Source organism: Larus michahellis, chromosome 3 (assembly GCF_964199755.1).
Source record: "Larus michahellis chromosome 3, bLarMic1.1, whole genome shotgun sequence".
Lineage (NCBI taxonomy): Eukaryota > Metazoa > Chordata > Aves > Charadriiformes > Laridae > Larus > Larus michahellis.
This window is the reverse complement of record NC_133898.1, coordinates 96,782,475-96,794,849: the sequence shown is the minus strand read 5'-3', so window position 1 is coordinate 96,794,849 and position 12,375 is coordinate 96,782,475. Positions and strand designations below refer to the sequence as shown.

Sequence of the window (12,375 nt, the reverse complement as noted above, 5' to 3'; positions counted from 1 at the left end):
TCAAAACAAGGAGTTAAAAATAGTCTCTGATACTAAATGTGCCCTTGAGTTTCACTATCAGTTTTGGTGGTTTTAAAATAATATTTTTCCAGTTGGGAAAAAAAAAAAAGAAAGATAATTTTCTGGCTACACATACACTGAAGATTAACCATGTCCAGGATTGCTCTCTCACTGTGAGGCCAGCTGTCCTGGAAAATCCTTCAGGCTCTTAAGCCCTCTTAGCATCCATAACATGCTGGCTGCATCCACACTGCCCACTGGGAATTGCTCCTAGCCCATGCTGACTCCCGAAACACGCTCTTAAATGGTTTGGGAGTGTGTTAAATGGCCTGGCCAAAAGCGTGCCGGGGACCACTCCAACAGTTTAATAAGAGTACAGACATTCACCTTCAAGTATCCGTGCTCAAGCCCTGGGACTGTTTAACTTACAGCCTTCCTTTCCACAGCCTTCTCCTTTACAAACAAAGGCAATGGAAAACTAATCAGCCATGCAAAGGGAAAGTGCAACTCACCATAAATACACGGTCTGCAGAGAGAAAATAAGTGGAGGGTGGTGGGAAAACAGAAAAGAATCCGTATTTTTTCAAATAAGTTAGGTCAAGGCACGCAGAAGTGTATTACTTATTGTAGAGGCACATTTTTAAGTTGCTATTGAAAGATGGTCTGGAGGTGGAACAGTTCATCAGGGCTCAGGAAGAGTCAGTGCAGCTGAAGCAGAGAGAGAGGTTGCACAACATCCCGAAGCCACACCAGCCTTCTCCTGGCTTTTTTTTCTGCGCTCAGTGGCACAAACTTTGAGCTCTTCTGCTTCATGTCACTGATAAGAGGACTAGTACTGGGAGGCTCCAGCATGGTCCTTGCATTATTCAAAGCCCTGGCCTTCACTTCCTTAGTATTTGAGTATTTGTAAAGAGGTAAAAGGAAAGGAGAGTCTTACTTCATTCCTTGGCAGTGCCAGCCCAGTGACTGTCATTATTTCCCCAGTAATCCTGCAGGCTTTCCACTGACTTCAGAACTTGTGGCAAAGTCAGTAAAGAAGTAAATGTTAGCCAATGCCTCACACTGACAGGAAGCAGCACAAAAACCTGCACATACCTCACCTGGGCATTGAAAATAGCTTTCATCTATAGAAACCATATTTATGTGCCTCTTCTAATGTCTTAGTTTCAAAATCCCTAGACGATTTCACTTGAAAAGAATGAAGTTAAAGAGTTATCCTGCATCTACAGGTTGAGCTGGTTTTGATCACTATTTGAACAGTCTGTCAATGGTAATCTGCTCAAATCTTCACCTGGCTTTTTAGCGCAGAGCGAAAAGTCAGGCTAAGCTGAAAACACGACATAGCTACTTCGAATAGGGAAGGAAGAGGGAAGGAAGAAGCAAATAAATATCTCTGTATGGGCTTGGTCTCGCATTAACATAACTAAAATTACCTGCTGCCAAATTATCTGTGAGTTCTTAAAACCCAATTTCAACAGGGATAAAATCTAAGTGAATTGTGTCTGTCTTGTTGCAACTAGCCAAACACCCTACCTTACTTAACTTTTTTTAAAAGGTTGCATTTTGGTTTTTTTCCACAAGGATAGAGTAAAAAATTCTTAGCTGCTTTTCTTAGAGAGTAATTTCAGTTCAGAGCCATGGAAAGATATTTAAAAGACACCTACAAATGGAGTGGGTGTTTTACAAGCCTAGATGAAGATAAAATCATCTGCACTGGCACAAATTCACACTGTTCAGCTTTAAGTATCTCACTTGTGTGACTGAGCTAGGAGTTTAGGTTTCATCCATAATTTGCAATGTCTTTGAAATGGAGCCCGAGGTCTCTAAGGCTATGTTAAGACTTCAGGCTTGTCCTCGTCCTCTGTCATGCAGCTCCAGTGACCACTGCTGAAGCCCACCATGGCTCCTGTCTATCAGAGAAGGCAACCCCTGATTTTCTTTCCATGGAAAAAGGTGCTGGGCAGAGGGCGGTGTTGCTCCAGCCTCCCCCTCGTGAGAGGACATGGCTGGAGGACACTGCTGCCTCCTGCCCCCGGGATGTGCTGGAAGGTCTCAGTTGTGCCCCTCTGAGCCACCACTGACCTCTCTGAAGGGGCTGTGCCCCTAATTTGGGCACATCAGTAAGCCGACTGATAAACTGGCGCTGGAACCACAAATGCATCATCACAAAGGCCGAATTTGCTGTTGGGTGGGGAGGCAACAGCAGGTATTTGACACCTCATTATCAGCATCTGACATGCAGCGCCACATTTGGTGGCAAATGTTAGGACATGACAGAGGCTGTGGGACTGTGGCCACACCTCACAGTCCCTCTGATAACCAGCACTGCCAACTTTGTGTTAATGACGTCATCAACTCAAGTGGCTTGTGCTGCTGGGATGGATTTTCTACAAGGCATCAGTACACAGACCACTGCTGCAGGGACACTTCTGTTCAAGAGGAGCAAAGAACCCACTACTTCTAAAAAGTACTGAAAAGAATCAAAAGCTCACCCTTACTGAGCTACCTAACTGGGAAATGAGCTCATTTGACTCTCCAGCCACAATTCCTTGTGCTGAACTCTCTTTCTTGGGAGGGAAAAGAGGGGGGAATTCAGCCATTATTGCCCAAAACAAGTAATTTAAGAAACAGCAATAAACACTGGATCTATGTCAGCTTTCTTTTGGTTAAAGCAAGTGAAACTGGAGACTCATTTTTAATAATTAAAGTAAATATGAAAAATAATTAATAATAACATTTTCAAGTTCCTATTTCCTATGAGAAAGTGGACGACAGAAAAGCAATGTGGGTCTCAGCATTGCTGAAGGGAATTGATGGGTGCCTATAAATATTAAGGCATCGCTGTGTGTCTCAACACAAATTTAAAAGACTGATTTGACTTTTCACAATAATGCCAAAAAGTTTAGTCATCATCCAGAAAAAAAAGAGAGGCATACGCAGTTGGTATATGATTGGTAAATCAGGTAAGAAATTGGGTAAGAAAGCAGCATATAGAGAAATGACTGTTTCTCTTTATTTAGTGAAAAACTGTCTGACCCAGCAGTTATGTAATGTCTCAGCATTACTTATTTGTTTACTTAAATATTTTTCATCTGCCTTCAAGGAAGTTTAGGTGACTGAGAAATTACTTTGGGCTGCTTCTCCTGGGCATGTGTGGCGGACCCATGGCCTTGGCAAGGACATGCCGCGGTCGCTGTTGGCAGCTCCGACACATCTTGGCTCCACAGGAACAAGCTGCCCAGGCAGCTGCTTTCCTAGGCCTAAATGCTGGTTATGGTCAAAGCCTAATCTTTCGTCCTGTGTCTGAATTGCTCAAAATGATACTGTTATTGCTTTTTAGCTTCTCATTTGTTGTTTGGGAAGAGCAAGATTAAGCAGTTTTCCTCCTGAGAGGATGCAAATTGATTTCTTGTCATATTAAGGTGCTATGTTTAGTTATCTTAAGAAACAAGATGTAACAGAAAGTATTCTGATGTGCTCATTTCACATTTTGCGTGCTGTTTTACTCACTATTCCCCAGTGAGAATAAACCTCACTCGGGTTTCTATCCCTAGTAACAATGTCTAAGTGAGCCTTGAGGGAACTCTTTCCTCTTAAAATTCACTGCATTGCCCACAGATAAGAGCTTTTCCCTATCTGTATTTGTCCACTTGCACACTGCAGGAATTTCAGAGGTGGAGGAGTTTTTTTCAGACTTGCCCAGCTGAAGGTTAAAGGGGAGCACTCCAGTAACTAACCCAATAGCTAACTGGAAAGCACAGCTGTCCAGAAAAAGCAAGCCCAGACTAGTCAGCTGAGCCTCCCCTGTACATATATTGAGAATACTTCACAAGGCTTTCGGAAAAGTCAGGACAAAGTCCTCACATTGAATAACTATTTCCTTACTAAATTATTAAGAATATTTTATGTCTTTAAACGTGAAAGAGTCTGCTAAACTAAATGTAATTTGAGGAATATATACATTTGTTTATCAGTAAAATATTTAGCAGCTAGGAAACTAAATTAAATGTCAATTCGTATTCATTTCCGTTCAGTTACACTTTTGGATTTTCTTTTATCAGCACAGTGCTTTGGGATTTGTATATCACTGTCTTAGAGAAATTATTAAACTCAGTCAAAACCCCCCAAAAATATTTGCCTCCATGTTAAGTTCTGTAACTCATTTAATCAAAGTTAATTTCAAAATCTGGTATCCTGCTATATCTTTCAAATTAATCCTGTTCAACATCATTGAGTGTATGTCAAACAAACAGCATAAATTAAAAAATAAAAATAAAAATCAGTCAGCAGTTTGTCAGTCGATTCTAGGACTGCAAAACTGACCTGGTATGAAATGGCCATATTTAGAAAAAATCTGTACAGCTGGGAGTTTGCCATGTGCTTGACCTAAGGTAGCTGTCATGCTTGCAAAAAAAGATCTTTATTATACTTGTACTTACTAATACAAATGTTATTACTTTTTGGCATCAAGAAAAACCAAAAGCCTGTATGGATAAAAGCTTAGCAGCACATGTTGGCATGATAGCGTGGCTCGGCTGTAGCACCAGCCTTCCAGGCACCAGAAATCACCTGGCCATACCCCACGGAAAGCAGCAAACACAGACTATTCCACAAACCCGGGACTTGTTGAAATAAGCCTAGGGGTCAAAGACAAAAGATTATAATTAGAGGGATAGGAAAGTCTGGAAAATAAAAATACTGTCAGAACCCAGCATTTAGCATTATGGAACAGACATCATGAACTGGTGTGCCAGCAGCAGGCTTAGCTCCCCTGCCCTCTGCTCTGCCAGGGTATGAAGTAATGTTGCGCAAACAATTTCTGTAGGTAGCCAAATACATGACATTATCTCTATTTAAGTAAGCAAAAACAAGGCTGGAGAGTTACGTACAAATACTTGTCACTGACTGATCTCTAATACACTGAAGATGTATTTCTAGAAAGGAAAAAACCCAGAATTGTTCTTCCTATTGTATCTTCAAAAAAGCTGAAAAGTGCAATTCTATTAGGCTTTCCCAAACCTCAGAGAAACTTTTCCAAATGCCTATAAAGGTGGAGGATTAAATAGTTTGTTGAAGTAATGTAACAGTCATTGAACTTCATAACACTATATATTTTTAAATAAAAAAGAAAATACTGTGGATTTTTTTTTAATTTGATTTAAAAATTCCATAACTAGAAACACATCATTAGCAATTTGTATTCACATCAACTTTGTATCGGAGAAAAAAACAGTTTTGTTCTTGTAACATTGTTAGGCAAAATAGTAACTATACAAATTTAAGGAAAAAACCACCTTATTTATGCCAAGTTAATGGAAATTAGCATTATGAATGACAATTTAAGGAGCATTAGATGATGTATTGCAGGTTTCAACCAACTAAAAATAGAAAAGCTATACAAGCCATAAAAATTGCACAATGTACAACTTTCAGTTCCAGGAAGATTGTGTTTGCAATCCTTGACTACAAATGGAGTTGCTTTCTGACTGTTGACATAGATCTTCTGAGGCCATAATTAATATAGAAAATCCCAAGCTTTCCAAATGAGTCAGACATTTAAATATATTATATGATATTGGGCTTGAAGTTGTGAATTTTTTATAAAATCAGTTAATGAGTGCCTTCCAGTTTTTGAGCTGGGTTCACGATTTCAAAGTATGTTCCAGCACCATGAGGCATTTTAAAACTGGAAATAAAGATTACTATATAACCAATGTGAAACCAGCAATGGGTCTTTTAAAAGACAGGCAAAATACCAGGCAAATATTGTGAGACACCCAGTATGGTCATAAGAGTCAGCGCTGAAGAGTTCCTCATTACGCTAACTCATTAACTCAGGATGCTTATTATTAACCCATCATGCTAAAAAATTTCAGGGAAAATAATGAACATTCAGGATGTCCTTGGTAATCCCCAACAGTCCCTGAGGGCTTTGACAGCTCTGCAATTCAGATGAGCCTTTGAAAGACACGACATGACATAAGTCATTTTGGTCACCTCCTGGAGCCGACATCTGCAGAAGCTCAAGCATTGCTTTCCAGCCATGCTATTGCAACAGCATCTCCTGAATGTTATTAATTTAGGAGCTCAGCTCCACCTGGAAGCTCCTACGTGTCATCCAGACAGACCATGGTGTGGAGTAATACCTGTGTCGAGGGATGCTTCCAGAGCGGGGCTTCACTAGAATCTAGGTCCGGAGGGGGGAGGAGGGAGTCGAGGATGGAGGTGTCCCTGTGCCATCACTCCGCTGCTCCCACCTGAGGCTGACTGGGATCCCTGCTGCTCCCTAGAGAAAAGATAAGGCTCAGGGTCTGCCCACAAGTGCAAAGTGAGAAGCAGCATGTTCTGCTTGCTCTGCCTGCCAGCCAGCAGGCCAGCTAGAAAACACAGACTTCCAGACTTAAAGTGGCTTGAAAATGCTTGTATTTTTTAATTTAGAGATTTCCATTGATTTTATCCATGTGCCTCCAAAGCCATGACAGAGTACAGCAACCTGAAGAATTCAGAATACACTAGGCAACGTGCTTGCCATTATGATACAGTATACAAACCCAGAGGTGGTAAAACCTCACGCTCCTGCTGCCTCCTAAGAGCTGGTACCACAAGATGCAGCTTTCTGCAATAATTTAGCAATTAACACCAAATAACCCCCTCCATACAAAAAAAAAAGCAGCCATAACGAGGGAAGAAAAAAGCCGGTAGGTAATGCACTGGGTTCCTCATTGAGTAGACTAGTTCTGTAGATTATGTGCAATGCAACGAAATGCAATGTAATGCTGAAAAGACAGCAGAGAAGTAACATGTCCAGCTTGGCCCACGTGGTCTGCAGACTTTGAGCTGCTCAGTGAGAATGCATGACTCCCTTGGCTGGTCACACTGGGAAATCTGCAGCACAGCAAGGGCTGCAGACCAGTTTCTTTCAAAGCCCACAACGCAAACAAAGGAAGGCTGGAGACATGGTGACAACTCCAAACACCATGGAGATATAGAAGACATGGAGGGAATTGGGAGCATTGCTACTGGAAAGCTGTGGACATTGCAGGGCATATGATGAGGAAGAGAGCCGTAACACTGGAGGGAGGCAAGGTCTCGTGCTGATAAAAGCTCATTCGTGCATTTGATTAGTTTGCATAAATGAACCGAATTTAAATCCACCTTGTGGAGTCCCTGAATTCTGCCCTGACCTTCTCAACTGTGCAGCACAGTTACAGTATAAGTAGAGTTTCGTAGGTTGAACTCACTTCAGAGACAGCATGGAAAGATCAGAGCCAATGGGTCTGAGCAGTGATGTGTCCAGCCAGGCTCAGGGGCAGGACTGTGGTGCCAGAGAGCTCCTGACGACTGTGAGACCATAGAGGTCTTTCCTTTGGCAAAACACTTGGTCAAGGATAACATGGTGTTCTGGAAAACCATGATTTTTTAAAAGAAAACAGTAACAATTTTGTTCAGTTCAACAGACTGACTGTTATTTAAATCATTTATATAGTTCTCCTAATAACAATGTAGTCATACTAGGGACATTACCATTTAAGGAATAAAGCAGGACTACTACAGTGTCTAAGTTAATAGCAGTTAGATCAGTGTATGACACGTTTCACCATTATTTCTTAACAAACTGTATGTGAATTCTTGCAAAATAGTAAATACCAACTAGGTATTTGTACATTTTTTTTGTCCTTGCTCTGAATTGAAAGAACAAGATTTATTGGATTGTGAACACCACAAAGATAGATACAGTAATGAAATCTTAACCAGCTGTAATCACAGTTAAATTGGCTTTATAGGAAAAAAACCCAGATTTTACTGATAAATACTTCAATTTTATTGAAAATTTGTTTAGAAAACTTCAGTCCTGAACAGATAGTTCTAGGAGAAAATTGAGCAGTTATCCATCTATTTGTTTGTTTATTAATCGCAAAAACCATTTCCTACAAGTGTAAGAATTCAGGTTATCACACTGTTATACCCACAAGCTCTGAATCGCATCTGGCACGATAGTTTACATGAAGCAAAGAAGAGATAATTTTGTATGAGGCACATGGGATTTACAGAAATTAATTCTTTACCCTACAAAACGTTTGTCCTTCAAAAAAGTCTGTAAGAGTGTTCTCATTAATTTGAACAGAGGAAGGATCAAGACTATTGTTTTTAAAAGTTAATATGCAACTATGTAGAGTCAATAAAAGAAAGTGAGCCATGTTTTTGCAATGAAGAACTTAATTTTCAGTGCAATTCACAAAGTATAAGAAATAAAAAATAGTTTTCTGTCAGTCACCTCATACTAATTATTAAGATTACAGAAATGGTGGACCAAGGCTTAATGGGTCAAATTCTGACCTCATTTGTCTTGATTTTTCTGAGTTTACAAATGTTACTCTGGATTTTCAACAATCTAAACGAGATTAAAATATGATGCACTGAATGCAAAAAAAGTGGTGTTCATGATTTGCAGAAACCTTGTTCACAGGAGATGTCGTGTAAAAATAGGCCCTTAAGAGTACTTTCCCTCCACTATATATTGTTTTAAAGTCATCTTACAAGTGTAGTAACCACAGCTAAATCTTCCCAAGAGGAGACATCCTGGAACACAGTCAGGACTTGAGTAATTTATATCTTCTGATGTTTTACAAAGTAGCAGGATAAAGGTAGATGTTTTACACTACTCTGGAAAACATTTTTTTTCATTAAACTTTAAAATATCTTGAGATAATATTTATGCCTATACATATCTTATTCTCCATTTTAACTAAGTGATGCCACAGTAAATATGGTGAGTAAAAGAAACAGTCAGGATGAACACCACTGCATTTAATTAAAATACTCTCCGCTATACAACATTGTGTTGTACCAAAAAGCCCATGGGATTTTGTGGCTGATTTGAACAAGGCTGGTATTTCACTCCCAGCCATCACACGGGTACATCAAAAATGCTCCTAACCACCGTTAGGCTAATGAAAGAAGCAGGTTTGCTTGCAGGCTTTCCCTCACTGGCATTTTTAATGTAACAGGGCTACAATTCCATCACAGCCCTTTGCACAGCAGGATGCTTCTTGGGCTCTTTTTTCCATGCCAGTTGTTGAGAGCTTTAATCACATACACTAAATAGAATCATTTTTGTTTGTTACTCTCAGTGCAGTAATAAAAAGCTATTGATTCTCTGTAGATCTGTTTTGAAGAAAGCCTCTCGGCTTTTCTCATTCACATACACATGCCCCCTTTCCCCAGATGCACCATGGATCATCGAATCAAACTAAGCAGAAGGAAAGCTGAAGTTTTTCTTTGGCAGGTTGGCCAAGATACCCTAACAACAGCTTTGATGAAAGTCCCCATCTTCCCATTGATCTATGAGCCACAGTTCCCAGGACCCTCAAAGGAACAGCCAGGGAAAGCAAAGAGCTTTCAAAGCTGCTTTTCGCTCCTTTGCAGCTCCAAGCCTCAGCTGTCATGCTGGGGATGGTACAACGAAGTCCTTCTGGTCGGGCAGTGTGGTGGGGCACTGTGAAGGTCTGGCTATGCAGAGTTAGTCAGAATACGACACAAACTGAAGCTGATTTTGGCAAGCACCCTACACCCCACCGACATCGGCTGGAGAAGGCTTCGGGATGCACAAAGGGGCACCTACTTCCCACAGCCCACAGACCACCATGGGGGCAGACAGCATGTGATGGCTTTCACTATCAAATCAACTATTTTGATAATCAGAAATGTTCATTACAATTACGGTTCCATTTAATTTATTGTCAGGGCCCTTAGGACAATATCCTATTGGGCCCTGACAATGGTATCCCATGTCAGCCCTGCCAAGGGCCATCAGCCCGTGCCCCAGCATCACCGCAGTAGGGCCAGTCTCCAGCTCCCCACAGCCCTGCCCTGCCTGGCCATGGGCCCCACCGAGCCAGGCCCACTCGTGGGCCCATGGCCCATCCCAGCCTCGCGCCATCCCCAGAGAAGTGCCTGATGCTCAGTGCTGGCACTGCCACCAGCCCACTAGTCCCCATGGGGATTCCCCCTGCTCTTAGCCCCCAGGGAGCAGCCACCCATGTAGTGCCCTGACATACATTTCCTTGTGTATTTAATTACTCGTAACCACGGTTGGGATTCCCCTTTGCTTTTGCTTAAGAAATTGCTTGTATTTTAAAAGCTTTTCATTTTCCTTGATCTTCATATGTGCATGTACCAGATAAATTTGTGCTTCTCTCCTACAGCGTATTACAAAAGGTCTTTTTTCCTTATTATAGAAGACAGAGAAAAGCTGAAAAAGACATGTGTGTTTATTCCCCAGAAAAGAAGGATTGTAGAAAAACAAATGCTCCCCCACCAATGTTCTCCTTCACACTAACAGAGGCATCCTACACTCCAGTGATTGTGGCCCCACGCGCTGGGATGGCAGGCTCAGCATGACTGGGAAAATGTTTCTGTATGAAGCTCCCCTTGCAACTTGATTAAACTATTGACTTAATAAGGTTTAAAATTAAAACAGCCAAAAAAGATTGCTGTCACAGTATTAACAGCTGAGAGTCATGAGTTTCCTGGAGTTTTCCAAGAAGCTATGGCACAAGAGACCACAGGATACTCGATTTGACCAAAATATCCATTTCTCTGTGGTCCTGGAAGGTGATGGGATCAGTTGTCCCCACATTCTCTTCTTTTTTCCAGTGGCTCATACCTACAGGAGCACTCTGCAGAGCTAACTCCAGGGAACTAACCCCTTGAATCCTGCCATTGAAATTTCTTAAAGAACAACATGTGAATGCAATTGTGGCTTCTCCAGGAAAGACTGATCACATACCATACAGTGTTCATAGGAATTTTCTCCATCATTGCTGTCAAACAAACTTTCAAAATGCCAGACCTGTTTGTTCAATGATTGCTGTCACAAATCTAATCAATTGCATACTGTGCTGACTGAAGGTATTAACCAAATAATAATTTTCATTGATTTCCCAGCTTTTGATTAAAACCCTAAAACCTTTCATATTTCAATTTCAATCAACAACTTAGAAAAAAAACACACTATTATTTCTAATAAAGATCCTCTTAGAAGATTTCAAAACCTTTACTCAACCTCCTAAATATTTGGCACAGCACATCCTTGCAAGCCTGAAATTATTACTCTGTTTGCTGTGGTTTCTTTTATTATGCTATTATAGAAGGCTGTTGTACTTTGTCATTTGTAGCACATTACCTCAGACTTGTTCAGGTACAAAGATGGACTTGTAGGATGATCAGGGGAATAGAGAACCTATCACATGAGAAAACAGAATGAAGAGCTTGGCTTGTTTAGTTTAGCAAAATTAAGGCTGTTAAGGGATCCAGTTGCTGTCTATAAATATATCATGGAGGTAAACATCAGGAAGATGGGAGAGTCATTTAAACTAAATGACAATGTTGGCAAAGGAACCCATCGGCACAGACTGGCCAGAATTTAATCTATGCTAAAACCCACAAACAGATTCTGGCTTGGAGTAATGAGATTTGGGAACAATTTTTCAGTTGGAGTAACAGCAGCAAAAATCCTAACTGCACTCACAGTGGAACTTCATAAGTTTATGAAGGGGATTATAAAATGGGATTGCAATATTAGGACAACAGATTTGATGACTCATTAGATCCTTTACGGTCCTGTGTTCCTCCATAGAGCTATAGTATATCATGCAGATTCTGTAACCTTCAACCATGCATGCCTCAGAACAAGATATGCCAGCATCCTTTATGTGCTTCAAGCTATTTAAAACCAAATCAAAACAAAACAAAACTCCCAACCAAATAGTTCAGTTTAGTAAGTGTGTTTGTTCAGGGTAGTGGTAAAACTTAAATAATTTTCTCTCCAACAATGACAATAAACTCAATATAACCCAAATGTACTACAAAATAAATATCTTTTACATTCAGTTGTCCATCACTGAAATTCCTAAGATTATTGATAATTAGTTCTACTTGTCCTCTAGCACTGTTTAAGTTTTATTACAAATTTAATACAACATTTTATCCATGAGTTTAAAACCTTTGCAGCTGAAGTTCAACTGTTATTTATGGTATTTTGCTCTGAGCTATAAATTAATTAAGGACAAGTACATTTTTGTGCTAATGCATTTTATGTTGGAGGGTATCCAAAAGATATAGCCAAAGGAACAGAATTATGATTGTTTCTCATTTACTTTGGGTTAGCATGGGTTATACATGTGAGAGGAAAGACATTTTGTTAAAAACAGAACCATCCATTTTTGGAGTTACTTTTTGAACTTCATTTTTTTCATGTTTAAAAGATTGCTTATGCTGAGCTTGAAGTAAAACCCCATGAACTTCTACAAAGCAGAAAACTTCTTGGGTAAAAAAAAAGTTTGGAAAAAAAACTACTTTCATCAAAAGCAGTAA

The 12,375-nt window shown here is 40.3% G+C and overlaps 1 protein-coding gene across 5 annotated transcripts in view; it reads right to left on the bottom strand.

The window, feature by feature from the left end:
• The window catches only part of FILIP1 (filamin A interacting protein 1), a 110,949-nt gene that overhangs the window by 75,220 nt on the left and 23,354 nt on the right, over positions 1-12,375 (bottom strand). For 4 of the 5 annotated variants that reach the window (XM_074581349.1, XM_074581352.1, XM_074581350.1 and 1 more), the window contains exon 2: positions 6,147-6,286. The exons of the other annotated variant lie outside the window; for it this stretch is intronic. The gene's annotated coding sequence lies outside the window, so the exon portion shown is untranslated. The remainder of the gene's footprint in view (positions 1-6,146; positions 6,287-12,375) is intronic. 5 annotated transcript variants of the gene reach the window in all.